The sequence below is a fragment of the Jaculus jaculus genome, chromosome 8 (genome assembly GCF_020740685.1).
Source record: "Jaculus jaculus isolate mJacJac1 chromosome 8, mJacJac1.mat.Y.cur, whole genome shotgun sequence".
Classification (NCBI taxonomy): domain Eukaryota; kingdom Metazoa; phylum Chordata; class Mammalia; order Rodentia; family Dipodidae; genus Jaculus; species Jaculus jaculus.
Window position 1 is genome coordinate 62,832,205 of NC_059109.1, and position 19,133 is coordinate 62,851,337.

The window sequence follows — 19,133 nt, forward strand, 5'->3', positions numbered from 1 at the left end:
CTCCATGTTCGATTCCCCAGGACACAGATGCACAAGGGGGCGTGTGTGTCTGGAGTTCATTTGCAGTGGCTGAAGGCCCTAGTGCACCTATTCTCTTTCTGTCTTTCTATCTCAAATAAATAAAAAGTTTAAAAATGAAGCTGGGCATGGTGGCACATGCCTTTAATCCCAGCACTCGGGAGGCAGAGTTAGGAGGATCACTGTGAGTTTGAGGCTACCTTGAGACTATATAGTGAATTTCAGGTGAGCCTGGGCTAGACTGAGACATTACCTTGAAAAACAAACAAACAAAAAAATAGAAGTTCATGACTCAGCTGTATCATGCCTGAGCACATACTCAAAGTACTCTACACTGTTACAGAGATATATTCATCAACGTTTACTGCTGCACTCTTCACAGTAGTAAGATAGCATCATCCTAGATGCCCATTAACTGAGGAATGGATAATGAAAATGTGGTTCATATATAAAATGAAATTTATTCATCCATAAGAAAAATGAAATCTGCTGGCAAGTGGATGGACATAGAAAACATTAAATGAGACAACAGGTACAGAAAGATCAACACTGCATATTCTCTTTCCTTTGTGAATCTTAGCTTAGAACCTTCCTATATGTGTTATTACGAGAGAATACAGATAACAGGAAACTAAAAAGGAACCCATGAAAAGGGGGAAAAAGAGGCTCCAAAGGAGAAGGGTAAGGAGTGCAGCAGATCTTAGGTGATATGTAAAAGCCAAAGGGGGAAATTGGATAAGGTAGCACACACCTCTAATCCCAGCACTCAGGAGGTTGGAGCACTCTATTTAGCCCCTACTGACCTGGAATTATGTATAGCTCAGCCTGGCCTTGAAGTCAGGACGATCCTACCTCCTTTTCGAGTGTTAGGATTGTAGGTATGAGACACTCATGTTTAGTTTAAGGTTTAAAATTCTTGCTCTGACTTTCTGTAACTGTCTTGTCACGGACCACTAACAAATGGTCTGAAGACTGGCACTAGCTCATGAACCAGATTTCTGGTAGCACTGCCCAAGAATAAAACTGAATCTGACCAGATGAAGTCAAAGCAAATGAAGTTGTTCTTGGTCAGGAGTGACCAGACAGCCACCTAGTGGCCTCTGTTAAACCTTAAATCTGATGTTACCATTCTGCTGCTATTATTAAAATCTGCTTTTTGGTCACCTGTCTCTAGAATGATACTCCAGTTTTTTAGCTTGGCTTCCAAGGCCTTCTGGCCTAGTCCCAAACATTCCCTACCCTCCATGCTCCCATTATCTTCTTTTGACTCCCCTTGCTATCCTTCCTCCTAAGTAGTCCCTCCTTTTTTTATTGGCAGTGCTAGAGATTAAACCCAAGGCCTTGTAAATGTTAGGCAAGCACTCTACTACTGAGCTACATACCCAGGCCTCCCACTCAATTGCTCAAATCTGACTTTCTACTACTATCTGTTCTACTAGACTTCCTTGTCCAATAGAGTAGCAACTAGCTCCACTTGAGCTGTAGTTAAGGGCTGGAGGGATGGCTTAGCACTTAAGGTGCTTGCCTGTAAAGCCAAAGGACCCAGGTTTGATTCCCGAGGACCCACATATGCCAGATGCAAAAGGTGGCCCATGTGTATGGAGTTTGTAGTGGCTGGAAGCCCTGGTGAGTCCATTCTCTTTCTACCTCTGTCAAATAAATTAAAAAAAAAAATAAAATGTAGCTAATTGAGGAACAGATTCTTTTTTTTTTTGAGACACAATCTTGCTCTAGCCCAGCATGACCTGGAATTCACTATGCAGTCTTAGGCTGGCCTCAAACTCTCAGCAATCTTCCTACCTCTGCCTCCTGAGTGTTAAAGGGACGCACCACCACACCCAACAGAACTGAAATTTTAGTATTGTTGCAGTCAAGTTCACGTTGCTGGCAGAAAACACCAACAGCAGCTTGAGGCAGGAAAGGGTTTATTTTGGCTTACAGACTCGAGGGGAAGCTCCATGATAGCAGGGGAAAACGGCATATGCAGAGGGTGGACATCACCTCCTGGCCAATATCAGGTGGTCAGCAGCAATAGGAGTGTGCGCCAAACACTGGCAAGGGGAAACTGGCTATAACACCCATAAATCCAATACATCACCTCCAGGGGAAATCTAATTCCCAAATTGTTACCGCTGGGGACCTAGCATTAAGGACATTTAAGGCTACAGGGGATACCTGATCAAGCCACCACAAGTATCAACTTTAATTACATGATTTAATTACCACAAAAAATTTCCAGTATATTTGCAACCAATTTGATATGTAAGTTTACTATTCAAGTATAATTTTTATGAAATCAAGTACTGAGATAATTTCCTTAAGTATAAAATACACAATAGATTGAAACTAATAAAAATAATGTACATCATTTAAAACTAGTTTAGATGACAGGACATATTGTGGGAAACATTAATTTCACATTTCCTTTTACCATTCTTTTGATTGCAAGTGTGGTGAACATACATGTATGCGCCCATGTGCTCACTTGTGGTGGCCAGAGGGAACACTGAGTGTTATGCTCCACCACTCTTCAGTTCTTACTGATCCTTGAGCTTCCTTTTTTTTGCAAGCTGTGGCAGTTCTCGGGCTTTTTGCTCCTATACAGGGACTAGGGTTATAGATGTGCTTGGTCATGCCCAGCTTTTTATATGGGTCTTGGGGATTGAACTCCATTGGATTCTCAGAGGTTTTTCTTAAGCCCTCATGATTGCACAGAGGTACCCTTAACTGCTAAGCCATCTCTCCAGCGTACCTTTTACTTTAAACATCATGCCCATCTCATGCTTCTTTTTATTAACTATTTACTTGCAAGCAGAGACAGAAAAATTGAGAATGCCTATCTTGCCAGCCCTACATGTATTTCCACTGGATAGTGCTGACCCAGACATCCATGCTCAAAACTCAAGAAACCACTATTGATTCCTTTCCCTCATTTGTCATTTTGTGAATGAGGTAAGTTAGGTTTAAATCATAAACTGCACTTTGGATTCATCTGCTTTTACCATCTCTGTTGTATTTAACGCTACTCTATTCCCTGGAGCTCTTCAATGGCTTGTGTAACTGAAGTTACACTTTTTTTTCTTATCCCTTTCCTTTGCTCAGCAGACTACACACTGGCCTCTTTGCTGTGCCCTAAAAACTCACCTTGCAGCCTCTACCCTACTATTTCTTTTAGTTTCACATTCACCCTAATTTCTCCCCAGTTCCTAGTTCAGAGGAAACCTCAGTGACCATACCAAAATTCTGTCTGCTTTCTTGAGAACCACTTTACCTAGTCACCTGTTTATTTACTTTGTGAATTCATAGGACATTTTCTCTTTTTTGTTTTAAAAACTTTATAGTCTCTCCCCCCCCCCCCCGCCTTCACTAGAAATAGTGCTCTTCCAACAAATGAATGAATGACTAAAACCTTATTTTTGATCAGACCTACCTGGTTGGTTGGCTCATAAGACTACACGGTCAAACATAATTACCTTTATTGTCCTTTTTCTGTCAGTAAACACATTATTATTCTTTCAGCCGCTCCTCAGACACACTTGAGAGTCACCTTTGACACCTCCAGTTCAGTGCAGCAAAGCTCCAAACTTTCTTTTTGTGGTGGTTTTCTTCACTCCTACCTCAGTCCAAGTCACTATTGTCTTAAAGATTACTGTTTTAACCCCAAACCTTAGGATAGTCACTGGCCAGAAATAGAAATTCAATAATATATTGCTTATGCTTATAATTTAATGACATTCTCCTTGCTCTCAGAAGCTAGTTCTTGCACCTTGCATATGCGGATGTTACCATACCTCTGCATCTTTGAGCACTCTGAATGTTGTCTTCTCTGCCCAGTCTTCCCTTCCTTACCTTTCTATTATTGTTTATTTGGCTGAAGACCTTCACCCTTACTAAAGCTGTTTCTCCAGTGCCACTCAATTCCTCCTTCCAGGCTAATAAGAGGTTCCTCCTCTGAGATTCTAATGTCCAGCAACTTGTTCTTATCATACTGACTGCACTTGTTTACACTTTAAGCATAAGATTAATGAAGGACAAAAATTTTGTAGCAATCATTACTTGAATGTTTAGTCAAATAATAGCCAGGTAATTTCTTTTTTCTAATTTTGGCTTTTCTTTTTTTTTTTGTCATTTATGTTTCTTTATTTGAGAGTGACAGAGAGAGAGGGAGAGAAAGAGACAGATAGAAAGGGAATGGGCGCGCCAGGGCTTCCAGCCACTGCAAACGAACTCCAGACGCGTGCGCCCCCTTGTGCATCTGGCTAACGTGGGTCCTGGGGAACCGAGCCTCGAACCGGGGTCCTTAGGCTTCACAGGCAAGCGCTTAACTGCTAAGCCATCTCTCCAGCCCTCATTTTGGCTTTTCAAGGTAGGGTTTCACTCTTATCCAGGCTAACCTGGAATTCACTAGTCTCAGGGTGGCCTCGAACTCATGGCAGTCGTTCCTACCTCTGCCTCCCAAATGCTGGGATTAAAGGCATGTGCCACCACGTCCGGCTAACCTGGCAATTTTTAATCCACTGAAGCAGTGAAACATTAAATCAAAAGAAAACAGACCATGTTATATGGTTCATAGACAGCTTACTTGGTTTCAATTTTACAATGCTTTAGAAGTTACATAACGTCTACAAACCTTTACTGAATCACAATTACAACAGGACAAATGGAGGAAGATTAAGGATCTGTAGCCACATAAATTTAGTGGGGAATATGTATTTCATTAAGTTTGTCAGCTGTGAGAGATTAAACTCCTGGTGCTGTCTCAGAATTCCCAATTGTTAGATACAAGATGCTCCAAGTCCCACGGTTACAGAGGTTAAAACATACTAGTCTGTTACTTTGCAAGTCTCATGTGAATTAAAACTTATAAAGCTTTTCCACCACAAATCGTACTCCTTAAATAAGCATGAATTACTTCAAAAACAAAACACAAAATGTTGATATTGTAGACAAGGAAAGCCAGGTACGTGTGTCCAAAGTGACAGCAACCCGAAGGTATTACAAAGGTCTCTAAAATAGGAAGTAATACTACAACGTTAAATTTAAAAACATGGCCACAGAAACCTGTACATGTCCGTCATAAACCCGTTCAGTTTATGCGCGATGCATACGGAACATCCTTTGTTCCTCCCCCCGCACAATACCGACTTCCGTCCCAGAGTCCTTAGTTCAGTCTATGTGGCCACTGTAAGGCACATCCTGGGCTCCAGGCCGCCCTTCCGGCTGCCGGGATCCTGCCAGCAGGCTCGGCGGGCAAGTTTAGGCTCGAAGTACTCCGCAGCTCGCGTCCTGCAGCAGTCAAGCCGCAGGGGCGAGGGTTCGCACTCGCAGGCCGCCTTCCTAACTCCTACCCACCTCGGCAAGGGGCGGCGCGGAGCAGCCCGGCCGCCGCCGCTCGCCGCGCACATGGCCCGCCGCAGCGCCCACCCCGCTGCCGCGCAGGCGCCGGCTGAGCCGGGACTTGCGGTCGCCCAGAGCGGATCATTCCGCCGCTGCCTTTGTGTGGCTCAGCGCTGGAAATGCCATTATTTCCCTTCCCTGTTAAAAATCGAAATCAGACCCTAACGTCCCTTCCTCCTGCCAGGATGAGGTCGGGCGGCGGGTGCGGGCGGGATCGAGGCCTGCCCGCGCGGGCAGGGGAGGAGGAAGTCTCCGGCGAGGGCCGTCCGGGAGGGATGCTGGGAGTTGACTCACGCGCACACCATGTGTTCCTCCGCGCGCCGCACGGGGGACTTTTCGGTGGGGATTTTGGGCGCCGACCAGACGCGGCATTTTCGGAAAATAGCGCCCTGTGCAGCTGAAGCGCTTTGTGTGTAGCGGGGCCGCGTCAGCCCGGCCGGGTACGAGGCGCCTCGGGTCCTCGCACCACCTCCTGCTGCTCCCCCGCCGCCGCTCCTGAAGCTTTTCCAGGTCAGTGCGGGTCTGTGTAGGGCCCTGTTACCACCGGATGTGGAAGTTGATCTCTTCGCTGGTAAAAAATAATTCCACTTCCCCCGGAACCCAGATCATCCCCGCGATTTCCTGTTTATTGCATTAAGGCGCCGGGTTTCCGGGGCTCCTGGCCCCGCGGATTTTGTGGGGGTCGGCGGGGATCGGCCTGGGTGCCCAGTCCGCCCGCGCCGTCTCCGCGCTTTGTCCGCCGGGCACCCGGTTTCTGGGAGGGGCGGGCAGACATGGTGGCGGCCGCCGCCCCCTCGGCCCGGCCCAGCCGCCGCGGCCTCCCCTGCACTCCCCGGCGGCCCGGGCGGCGGGCGGGCGAGCGGCGGAAGGAGGCCGGCGGCGCGGCCCGGCTCCCGCCGCCCCCGGGGCCGTGGGCCTTTGTCTGGGCGGCCTGGCGGAGCTGAGGGCGCTCTCCGCGTCTGCGAGGCCGGGCTCGCCGCGCTGCGGGGCCCGCGGGGCAGCGGCGCTCGGGCCCCGGCGGGAGCGGCCGGCCTGGACCGGGTAACGGGAGAGCCTGCCCGGCCCCGCACAAGCCTGCCATTCTCAGTGACTTCATCGCCCGGACCTTTGGGAGCCACAGCTTCGGGAGAGTAGTTGCAAATTTTGCCAGGTCATCTCTGCCTGGGCACAGTTTTAATCAGTATTTACTGTCGTGTGCTGAAGCTGTCCAACTGTGTTCATTCCGTGTGTCCAGCCTCGAGCGTACATCGTGAGAACTGAAACCAAGGCCTGTTTTGTGTGTCCCCGCTTTCAGCTTGTTTCCGTACACATACCTTTGCTTTAAACCTCTTCGGACGGTGGCGAGCTGACACATCTGTTTAAAGGTGGGGCGAGACCACTACTTCTGAAAAGGGGGCTTGAGTCTCCCCGGACACTGGTTTACTGTCTCTTTCAGGCAAGTTACTTTCTGAAGCATAGTGTTTTTTGGTTTTTTTTTTTTGTTTTTTTTCCTAGAAAAGACTGACTAAAAGATCCTTATGAACTTGAAGAATTAAAAATGCACCCTAATTTATTATGCTGAAGTTCGTGGTGAGGAATTTTCAAGGCAGGTCATTTATCTCACCACCCATTTCAGCTTGGTTTAATTTGCTTTTCACTGATATATTTTGACACTGAAACTTTCAGGTCCCAACTTTAAATTTAAGGAAACTAAACGTAGCTTTTTCCTTTTATTTTTTTAAATTAAAAAAAATGTTTCCGTGTTAACTTATAACATACTACGTAAGAATGACATTGCTTTGCAATTTTGTTTTTTAAATGTCTGGTTTAACAAAAGATAGATCTTTGAATCTACTTCTTTCTGCAGTCTGTTGTATTACCACGTAATCCCTGGAAAACTCCTTTGTACACCATTCTTTGTTTCTTTTTTTCTTCTTTTGATTTTTTGAGGTAAGGTCTCACTCTAGCTCAGGCTGACCTGGAATTCACTATGTAGTCTCAGGGTGGCCTTGAACTCACGGGTATCCTCCTACCTCTGCCTCCTGAGTGTTGGGATTAAAGGCATGCGCCACCACGCCTGGCTTGTTTCTTTATAAACGACACAAATGTGATATCCCTGTTCTGTTTGCACCGTGCACTTTAAATCAGGATGTTATGCAAGACACACTAAAAATATGAATAGGAAGAATGGTTCCTATGTTTTTTTGGCGGGGCCCTAACTTTTAAAGATTGGGGTTTAGTTGCATAAACTATCAGGTAAAGACTAATTTCATATGGTTTTGGATCTGAACATTTGGAAAGATTCTAAATGATGGAATTTTAAATTCCATAGTATGTTTAATAACGTATACAAATAAATTAGGAATTCCACATTAGATGTGTTGTGAGAATTTGTGCACTTGTAACCTTTAAATATAGTATACCTTAAAAAAATTAGCATACTTAGAAAGCAGTGTAGGAGCTCTGAATTTAAAAGGGACTCTGCAGTGAAAACCTTTGGGGAAGCAGGAGATTTTGCATGCATGTATCCATATAGTTTTCTAAGTCAGATTTGCCTAGGTGTGGGGACAATTAAGATTACACTTTAAATGCGTTTGAAAGGAAGCTGAGTTTCCAGTTGTTTCTGTGAACTCTAGTCTGAATTTGTCAGTCTAGTTCTCTACTGTTCCATCAACAGGAAGCATCTGGTCTTCATTCTTCATGTAATTGTTAGAAAATGCCAGATGTGTTTTCTTTGCTATTCATATGAAAGTAGATTGGATCTTGGTTAATTTGATTTGATTTTAGTGTCCTCTCCCTGGCATTTTATTTATTTTGATTTTTCAAGGTAGGGTTTCACTCTAGATCAGGCTGACCTGGAATTCACTATATAGTCTCAGGGTGGGCTGGAACTCATGGTGGGTGATCCTCCTACCTCTGACTCCCAAGTGTTGGGATTAAAGGTGTGCACCACTGAGCCTGGCTACTTTTTTATTTTTTATTTTTTTTATTTGAGAGAGAAAGGATGTGCCAGGGCCTCTAGACATTGCAAACGAACTCCAGACACAATGTGCCACCATGTGTATCTGGCTTATGTGGGTACTGGGGAATCAAACCTGTATCTTCAGGCTTTGCAGGCAAGCTCTTTAACCACTAAGCTATCTCTGCAGCCCTCCCTGGCATTTAAAAAAACATTTTAAAAACTTCCTAGAGTGTGTGCAAGTGTTTGGGCATGCCAGGGCTTTTTGCCACTGCAAATGAACTCCAGGTGTATGTGCTACTTTGTGCATCTGGCTTTTAGTGGGACCTGAGGGATTGAACCTGGGCGGGCAGCCTTTGCAAGCATCCTTAGTTACAGAGCTTGCTTCCCAACCCTCTCTCCCTGGCATTTTTTTTTCTTTTTTTTTTGTTTTTTTTTTTAAATGTTTATTTTTTTAAATTATTTATTTATTTATTTATTTGAGAGCGACAGACACAGAGAGAAAGACAGATAGAGGGAGAGAGAGAATGGGCGCGCCAGTGCTTCCAGCCTCTGCAAACGAACTCCAGACGCGTGCGCCCCCTTGTGCATCTGGCTAACGTGGGACCTGGGGAACCGAGCCTTGAACCGGGGTCCTTAGGCTTCACAGGCAAGCGCTTAACCGCTAAGCCATCTCTCCAGCCCTTTTTTGTTGTTTTTTTGAGGTAGGGTGTCACTCAAGCCCAAGCTGACCTGGAATTCACTATGTTGTCTCAGGGTGGCCTTGAACTCATGGCGATCCTGCTAGGGCTCTCCCTGGCATTTTAAAGTCATTCAAAATGCCTTATCAGATAAAGCAAACATGTTAGTATAAATTCAGAAATTGTTACATGAAATTTTGAGTCATGAATTAGTTTTTATTTATTTATTTGAGAGAGAGAGGCAGATAGAGAATGGGCATGCCAGGGCCTCTAGCCATTGCATACTAATTCCAGACACATGTGCCACCTTGTGCATCCGGTTCATGTGGGATCTGGGGGATCTAACCAAGGTCCTTAGGCTTGGCTGGTAAGCACACTAACCATTCAGCCATCTCTCCAGCCCAGTGAATTCATTTTTAAGGGAACATGAGGCCCTTACTCAGTTTCCCTTTGCAGGTAGCTTGTTTAATGAACTCTTAGGGCTCCACTTGGCAAATGATAAAAAAAAAATCCAAAGATGTTCTTTTAAATTTTTTTTTGTTTTTGTTTTTTGAGGTAGGGTCTCACACTAGCTCAGGCTGACCTGGAATTCACTATGGAGTCTCATGGTGGCCTTGAAGTCATGTCTATTTTCCTATCTCTGTCTCCCCAGTTCTGGGATTAAGGGCATGAACCACCACACCTGGCAACTTTTAAATATTTCTATTTATTTGCAAGCAGAGAGAGAACATGAATGGATGCACCAGGGCCTGCAGCTGCTGCAACTCTAGATCTATGCACCACTTTGTGCATCTGAGTTTACCTGAATACTGGGAAATCAAACCTGGGCAGTTAGGCTTTGCAGGCTGAGTATATTCATGACATAAGAGTAGAGGCTTTGGCTTGAAGTGATTTCTCCCAAGGACTATTAATAGATTTAAACATAGAAATCTCAAATGGAGCCTTAGTTCCTAGTAAGAATAGTTATAAAGCCTGGCATTTAGTGTAGAAATGCTAGTGTATAAAGAAAAAACGTAAGAAAGACTTGATTACTGTAACTACACCTTTTAGTATGAATCAGTACTGTTGTATACATTGGGTTTTTAAAATTTTTTGTTATTTTGATTTTTGAGGTAGGGTCTCACTCTAGCTCAGGCTGACTTGGATTTCACTATGTAGTCTCAGGCTGGCCTCAAATTTACTGCAGTCCTCCTACTTCTGCCTCCCGAGTGCTGGGATTACAGGCCTGGACCTTAGCCTGAAGCCCAGGCTGTCCTTGAACTCATAATGATCCTTCTACCTCAGTGTACAGAGTGCTGGGATTAAAGGCGAGTGCTACCACATCTGGCTATTTTATATTTTTTCTTAAAAAAATATTGTGTGTGTGTGTATGAGAGAGACAAATATGTATGTATGTATGTATGTATGTAGAGAGAGAGAGATTGAGAGAGAGAGAATGAATATGGGTGTGTCAAGGCCTCTAGCAGCTGCAAACAAACTCCAAATGTATGCCCTACCTTGTGCATCAGGCTTATGCATGTACTGGGGATTTGAACTGGGGTCATTAGGCTTTGCAGGTGAGCACCTTAGCCACTAAGCCATCTTTTCAGCCCTGTTTTACATATAAAAAAAATACGTTTTTGTTTATTTGCAAGAGAGAGAAAGAGGCAGAGAGAGAGAATGGGTGCACCAGGGCTTCTAGCCACTGTAAACAAACTCCAGATGCATGTGCCATTTTGTGCAGCTGGCTTATATAAGAACTGGGGAATTGAACTTATGTCCTTAGGCCTTGCAGGCAAGTGACTTAACCACTAAGCCATCACTCCAGTCCTATTTTATACTTTTTTTTTGTTTTTCGAGGTAGGGTCTCACTCTAGTCCAGGCTGACCTGGAATTCACTATGGAGTCTCACGGCCTCAAACTCACAGCGATCCTCCTACCTCTGCATCCTGAGTGCTGGGATTAAATGTATGTGCCACCATGCTCAGCTCTATTTTATACTTTTTAAAAACCACTTTTGTTTTATTTGCAAGCAGAGAGAGAATGGGCATTGGCAAGGGCCCCTAACCACTGTAGATGGACTCCAGACGCATGTGACCCTTTTGTGCATTTGACTTTGGTACTGGGGAATTGAACTTGGGTCCTTAGGCTTTGCAGGCAAGTGCCCTAACCACTAAGCAATCTCTATCCAAGTTTTTTTTTTTTTTTAAGTTTTCACATCATGTTTCTATTTGGTCTTCTATCAGTCTATTAGACTGATTGCATTATATCTGGGTATTTTTTCCTTTTTATTTTATTTTTTGGTTTTTTGAGGTAGGGTCTCACTCTAGCCTAGGCTGACCTGGAATTCACTATGTAGTCTCAGGGAGGCCTTCAACTCACAGTGACCTTCCTACCTCTGCCTCCTGAGTTTCCTTTTTTTTTTTGAGGGGGATGGTTCTTGGTCTAGCCCAGGCTCATCTAAAATTCACTGGTAGTCTCAGAGTGGTCTTGAACTCATGGCAATTCTCGTACCTCTGCCTGCTGAGTGCTGGGATTAAAGGCCTGTGCCACCACGCCCTGGCCTAAGTGACTTTCCTAACAAGCCAAAGGTGTTCCTACCTTAGGATCTTGCACATTTCCTTTACATAGATTCTAGAACATGACACCCAAAGAAGCAGCTTTCTGTGACCACTACATATTGCAGTCACGGCTCAGCACTCTTGTCTAGTTTTACCCCTTTTCAAATTTTACTCACTACCATTTAATAGTATGTGTCTGTTCATAATGTCCCTCCCCTAAAATGTTAGCTACAAGAAAAACAGGGACTTTCTTTGCTTTGTTTCATCACTGTAACTCCTCCCCCCACCAAAAAAAAAAAAAAAAAAGAAAAAAGAAAGAAACATAACTTGGCAAAGGACAACCGTTTTTGAGTAGTTCTGACAAGGAAAAGCAAGAGTACGTGGAGTTGTGCAAGAGCAGGCAGATCGTCATGGAAATGGTGGCCTAGTGATGCCATGGAGTTAGGACTAAGGCTGAAGAAGCAGAATGCGATATAAAAACGTTTTGAGGGGCCTGGAGAGATGGCTTAGTGGTTAAGGCATTTGTCTACAAAGCCAGAGGATCCCGGTTCAACTCTGCAGGACCCACATAAGCCAGATACAGAAGGGGGAGCATGCATCTGGAGTTCATTTAAAGTGGCTGGAGGCCCTGGCTTGCCCATTCTCTCCCTCTTCTCTCTCTCCTCCTCCCTCTGCTTTTTTCTCTCTCAAATAAGTTTTGAGTTTTAAAAACTAGAATTTGGACTTTACCCTGAAGACTACTGGGATTCAATCAAAGTTTTAAACAAATGGTGATCTATTCAAACATTTATTCAGTCAAGTTCAACTCACTTTGCTTGGCACAGTGGAGAGGGCAAAGGTCAAAGCCAAGGTCTCTCCTTGGGCTTTTTGTTGAGTAACACAGGGTTCAAAAGTTTCAAGAAAATTATTCTGGCAGCAACATGCAGGATGGATTTAAGGAAAGAGACTAAGTTGGAAAAACTGCAGCTTGGTGGATATGATAAATGAAGGAAAAGCACCTGTCACAGACAACATGAAGGTGTAGATATGATGAAACTAACCAAAAAAACCAGCAGATAGAAAGCTGGATAATAAATCTACAGGTGATGGAAATTCCTTGTGCTTTTTAATGGAAACATCGACTAACCCACAAGAGCTGCAAACCAAGAAAGTAGACCCTAGGGAGTCGGCAGTGTTTAAACATTCATCTGAGAGCAGACAGACAGGCAGATGCCAGCATACTGGCTAGAATAATGACATTGTAAGCAGATCCTAAAACAACAGAACACTAATCAGAAAGGGAGAGCAGGATGGTATGCTAACCTGGAAGGCAAAGGAAATTCATAGTCTCTGTGAAAATCAACAGTAATAGGCTGGGTATGACTCAAAGGCTGAGGTAGGAGGATTGCTACAGAGTGAATTCCAGGTCAGCCTGGATTAAAGAGACCCTACCTCAAAAAAAAGTAACAAAAAAATACTCTCTGGGGCTGGGGAGATGGCTCAATGGTTAAAGGTGTTGCTTGCAAAGCCTGCCAGTCCAGGTTTGATTCCCCAGTACCCATGTAAAGCTGGATGCACAAAGTAGCATATGTCTGGAATTCACTTGCAAGACACCCTCATACTCACTTTGTCTCCTTGTAAATAAAAAAAATTATTAACATTTTGTGTGGATACATTATGTTTTGGTACCTACTTCTTCCTCTTCCCTGCCCCCATTCCACTGGGGAACCTCCTCAGTGGGGTTGCAGGTATTCCCCATGGGATTGTGTGTTATGCTTTGGGGGAGTAGCATTCAGTTTTTGTGGGGGAGGCAATGCCTCTGGGCTCAACTTGTGGCTCTTACAGTCTTTCTGCCTCCTCTTCTGCAAGATTCTCTGAGTCATGGTTGGTGAGTTTTAAGTCTACTTCAGTGATGAGTTCTTAGGAGCCTCTGGATCTCTGCTTTGGTAAGTGTTGAGTATTATCAGGGTCTGTCTCCTACAGCCTGGCGCTAATTATCCGGTTCAGCATGGAAGCAGCACTCTTTCTCATCTCCCCAATCCCTTTGTGGTTTCAGCTGTGGGTTGGCTGAAGTACGAGGGGTGGTTTATCTCCTTGGGTCTTGCTACCTTCTGAAAAAGAAAAACATTGTCCAACGGATAGTGAAGTCAAAAATAATCTGAAGCAAAAATCTGAGTACAGTATTCCAAAGCCGCAGCCCACTAGGAAAGAAGTAGCAAGAGTTGAGAGCCAGAGCTGTTAATGCGGCTCAACCTTGTTGAAATAATGAGGCAGAAAGCTGGAAAGAACAGAACAGTAGTTCATTAGAAAGTTGATTGTCTCCCTCCCCACTCCCCCAATTCATAGAAGTCTACATTTAAAAGTATGGAGGATAAGCCATTGAAGATAATGAACAATGTGCCCAGGGAGGAAAAGTTAAATGTAGCAGTAAACTGGGTGGTTAACCAAAAAATCAAGGTGTTAATACAATCAGTGTTTGTTGATGGTCAACTTATAGGTAGCAAGCAGTCTTTCTGTTCGACTCTCACAAGGGGACACTGGCTCTCTGAAGGCTTTTTGTTTGTTTTTTGAGGGCATGTGGATGTGGAGACCAGAGGTAAACATCAAGTGTCTTCAATTACTTTCCACCTTATTTTAGGTTTTTTTTCCCCCCATTCTTATAATTTGTTTGTGTGTATAGGTGCACTACACCTTGGGGTATTCTCCTCCTTCCACTCTTGAACAGGGTCTCTTGCTGTTGCTGCTGCTGCTAGCAAGCTACTAGATTTGCTGTGTGTGCCACTTTGCATTTGGCTTTATGGGGGTACTGAGATCAAACTTGGGTCTGCAATCTTGCAAGCAGGTGGCCTTAACCTCTGCACCATCTTCCTAGTCCCTCCACCTTACTGTTTTCTAATTTTATTTTATTTTGGTTTTACGAGGTAGGGTCTCACTTTAGCTCAGGCTGACCTGGAATTCTCTATGCAGTCACAGGGTGGCCTCGAACTCACAGTGATCCTCCTACCTCTGCCTCCCGAGTGCTGGGTTTAAAAGGCGTGCACCACCACGCCCGGCTTAATTTTTTAGTATATATTAATTTTTTTAAATTTTTTATTTATTTTTGTTTCTTTTTAAAAATATTTATTTTATTTTTAGTATATGTTAATTTATTTATGAGGAGGCGTCACCCAGGGTCTCTTGCTGCTACACACACACACACAACACACACACAAAGTTTGTACCATTTTTCACATCTGGCTTATGTGGGTGCCTTGGAAATTGAACAAGGGCCATCCCTAAAGCCCTAGTCTTCATCCTTTTTTTGTGTTTTGTTTTGTTTTTTGAGGGTAGGGCCTTGCTGTAGCTTAGGCTGGCCTAAAACTCACAGCCATCCTCCTGCCTCAGCCTACCATATGGTGGGACTAAAGGCATGTGCCACCACGACTGGTTGCATCTTTTTTTTTTTCTAGGCAGGGTCTCAACTCCAGCTCAGGCTGACCAAGAATTTACTATGTAGTCTCAGGGTGCCGTCAAACTAAGGGCAGTCCTCCTACCTCTGCCTCCCAAGTGCTGGGATTAAAGGCATGCACCACACTCTGAGCTCCGGCTGCACCTTAAAATTCTTTTTTATTTTTATTTACTCACAAGCAGAAAGAGAGAACATGAAATGAATAGGGTCATCAGGGCCTCTTGCCACTGCAAATGAACTCTAGCTGTGTGCACCACCAGGCTTTGTAAGCAAGCACTTTAATCACTGAGCCATCTCTCTAGCCCTCCACCTTATTTTTGAGACAGTTTCTCAGTGGAACTAAAGCTCACTGATTCAGGTAGATGGATCCTCCTATCTCTGCATTCCCAGTGCAGGGAATGTGTCCACCTTATGCATGGGTATTCAGGATCCAAACTCAGGTCCTCTCTGGCTTGCATGGCAAACACTTTACCAACTGAGCCATCTTCCCAGCCCTCTGCAGCCTCTTTTAAAGGGCACTAATCTCATTTTTAAAGGATTCCACTCTCATGATCTAACCTCCTCCCCAAGCCATCATCTTGGATGTTTAGATTTCAACACAGCAATTTTAGGGAGATATAGCACTCAGACCATAGCAATAAGGAAGAGAAGATGAGGCTATGAATGGATAGGATAAAGCAATATAGGGAAAGCAATCAATCACATGGGCAAAGGTCAAAGAGATCACATAAGCCATTTATGATACAGAGGAAAAATTGAGGTCATTTTACACCTTACTATTTAAATGCTTCCTGTTCAGATCTGAGGTGGCATTGACACAAAGGAGTAGAGCAGTCAGAGGGGGCTACACGTTCAACAGTTGCATCACAAAAGGAACTGGCCTAATTCTGAAGTCCATTACTATAATTAATGTTATGGCCTAAATTCACATCTACTGATTGGAAGAGAATGTGTTAGTGGCCTCCACCCATTTCCTTTAAAGAATCAGCTGTAATAACAGATTAGTAGTTGCTTGTCCCTCAGGTGTATTGAAATTGAAACAACTGAACTGCAGTAGAGAAACTTGCTTTTTCTAGAAAAATATTCCACATTATGAAGCAGAATCACAGTAACAGTGGCTGTAGCATATTTTAAAAATAGAAACGGGAGGGGATGGTGGCACACCCCTTTAAGTCTAGGATTTGTGAAGCAGAGGTAGGATGATTTCTGAGTTTGAGGCCAGCCTGAGAGTATGTAGTGAATTCCAGGTCAGCCTGGGATAGAGTAAGGTGGGGTTGGGGGGAGGACACAGATGCAGTGGATTTAACATTATTTATTTATTTTTATTAGAGAGAAGGAATGGGTATGCCAGGGCCTCCAGACACATGCACCACCTTGTACATCTGGCTACCAGGGAATCGAACCTGGGCCCTTTGGCTTTGCAGGCAAGCGCCTTAACTGCTAAGCCATCTCTTCAGCTCCAACTTTTAAAAATTTTTTTGGGGGCTGGAGAGATGGCTTAGCGGTTAAGCGCTTGCCTGTGAAGCCTAAGGACCCCGGTTCGAGGCTCGGTTCCCCAGGTCCTATGTTAGCCAGATGCACAAGGGGGCGCACGCGTCTGGAGTTCGTTTGCAGTGGCTGGTAGCCCTGGCGTGCCCATTGTCTGTCTGTCTGTCTCTCTCTCTCTCTGCCTCCTTCTCTGTTGCTCTCAAATAAATAAAAAAATAAACCAAAAAAAAAAATTTAAAAAAAAAATTTTTTTTTGGTTTTCCAAGGTAAGGTCTCACTATAGACCAGGCTGACCTGGAATTCACTATGTAGTCTAAGGGTGGCCTTGCACTCACAGTGATCCTCCTACCTCTTCCCAGTGCTGGGATTAAAGCTGTGTGCCACCATGCCAGGCTCCATCATTTTTTAGTCAGAGATTAAAGTGGGCATTTTCCATTCTTCCCATTTTATTATGTTTTGATACTTGTTTTTTCTTGTTGTTTTGTGTTTTTTTTTTTTTAATTTTGTTTGTTTGGTTTTTTGATTTTTGAGGTAGGGTCTCACTCTAGCTTAGGCTGGCCTGGAATTCACTGTGTAGTTTCAGGCTGACCTCAAACTCAGAGCGATCCTTCTACCTCTGCCTCGTGAGTGCTAGGATTAAAGGCATGCACCACCATGCTCAGCTAACTTTTATTTATTTTTTAATATGCTGTTATGGTTTGACTGTGAAATGTTCTTTATAGTCTGGTGTGTTTGAACACTTGGTCGCTACCTGGCAGTCTTTTAGAAAGTTATGGCATCTACAGGAGGTGGATACTCTGTGGAGGAAGTGCATCACTGCAGAGCCTTGAGGAAGACCCAGCTCCACTTCTTTTTTTTTTTTTTTTTTAATTTTTAATTTATTGATTTGACAGCGACAGACACAGAGAGAAAGACAGATAGAGGGAGAGAGAGAGAGAATGGGCGCTACAGGGCTTCCAGCCTCTGCAAACGAACTCCAGAGGCGTGCGTCCCCTTGTGCATCTGGCTAACGTGGGACCTGGGGAACCGAGCCTCGAACTGGGGTCCTTAGGCTTCACAGGCAAGCGCTTAACCGCTAAGCCGTCTCTCTAGGCCCCAGCTCCACTTCTTGTGTGCCCTCTGCTTCCTGACTACAGACACAGTGTGCCCAGCAAACTCACATTCCTGCTGCAGTGCTTCCCCACCATGATCGACTGTATTCAGTCCAACTGTAAACCAAAATAAGCCTTACCTTCTTTTAAGTTTCTTCTTGTCAGACATTGGCAACAAAAGTAACCAATATATTTACCATGTACTAAAAAGTTATGTACTGCTAAGTTTTAATATTAAAATACATGGGATTCAAAATTGAGTAAATATTCTGAAGCATTTTTGTTTGATATGATTTTTTTTTGTAGGTAGGAGGGATAGTCTACTTACGCAATGTAGGCTCCTCTTTCCTCAGCCTCCCTAATATACAAGTAATCACCCAAGTCTACCAGCCCAAGAAGCCATTTTATTTTCATACTTTTGAGAAAATTACTTTGAGTAAAGTTTTCCTGTAATGTCTAATTAATGGGCACATTAATCCTAGTTCTTTCTGATCAGTTCAAAGCTGACCTTTCTGTGTTACAAACCTCCAAACAGATAAAGGTGACTGTCATTTCTTACTATTTTGTGTTTTTGAGGTAGGGTCTCACTCTAGCTGAGGCTGACCTGGAGTTCACTATGTAGTCTCAGAGTGGCCTCGAACTCACAGCGATCCTCCTACCTCTGTCTCCTGAGTGCTGGAATTAAAGGCATGTGCCACCACACCTGGCTGGCTGTCATTTCTTAAAGTAGCTTCTCTTTTTTTTTTTTTTTTTTTTAATTATTTGAGAGTGAGAGAATGAAAGAGACAAAGAGAGAGAGAGAGAAAGAATGGGTGTGCTAGGGACTCTAGCCACTGCAGACAAACTCCAGATGCATATACCACCTTGAGCATCTGACTTTACATGAGTATTGGGGAATCAAACTTGGGTCCTTAGGCTTTGCAGGCAAGAGCCTTAACCACCGAGCTCTCTGTCCAGTCCCCAAGTTTCTTTCCTTAGGTTAAATGTTGAGTCTATAATTTTTTTCAACATTTCCCATTTCCTCATGATCAAGGTCCTCTGGACATAATCATAATTTATATTTTTTCTGTTTTTTTTTTTTTTTTTGGTTTTTTGAGATAGGGTTTCACTCTATTCTAGGCTGACCTGCATGCGCCACCATGCCCAGAATTATTATTATTTTTTATTAAATATTGGGTTCCTATCACCTTGGGAACATAAGCTTAGGCCTATTTAATTAAATGATGATCCAAGGTCAGATTCTTGGTAGTTGCTACTTTAAAAACTGATCCAAGGGCTGGAGAGATGGCTTAGCGGTTAAGCGCTTGCCTGTGAAGCCTAAGGACCCCGGTTCAAGGCTCGGTTCCCCAGGTCCCATGTTAGCCAGATGCACAAGGGGTCGCATGCGTCTGGAGTTCGTTTGCAGAGGCTGGAAGCCCTGGCGCGCCCATTCTCTCTCTCTCCCTCTATCTGTCTTTCTCTCTGTGTCTGTCGCTCTCAAATAAAAAAAAAAACCAAAAAAAACTGATCCAAGCTGGGCGTGGTGGCACATGCCTTTAATCCTAGCACTCAGGA

At 44.0% G+C, this 19,133-nt stretch overlaps 1 protein-coding gene across 5 annotated transcripts in view; it reads left to right on the top strand.

Annotated features, from left to right (window-relative positions):
* The first annotated feature begins 5,664 nt into the window (after positions 1–5,664).
* Positions 5,665–19,133, top strand: part of Gabpb1 (GA binding protein transcription factor subunit beta 1) — a 100,547-nt gene continuing 87,078 nt past the window's right edge. For 2 of the 5 annotated variants that reach the window (XM_045156120.1, XM_045156125.1), the window contains exon 1: positions 5,667–5,925. The gene's annotated coding sequence lies outside the window, so the exon portion shown is untranslated. Of the gene's footprint in view, positions 5,926–6,506; positions 6,851–19,133 lie in introns of those variants that run through there. The other 3 variants (XM_045156124.1, XM_045156122.1, XM_045156121.1) reach the window with 3 other exon arrangements.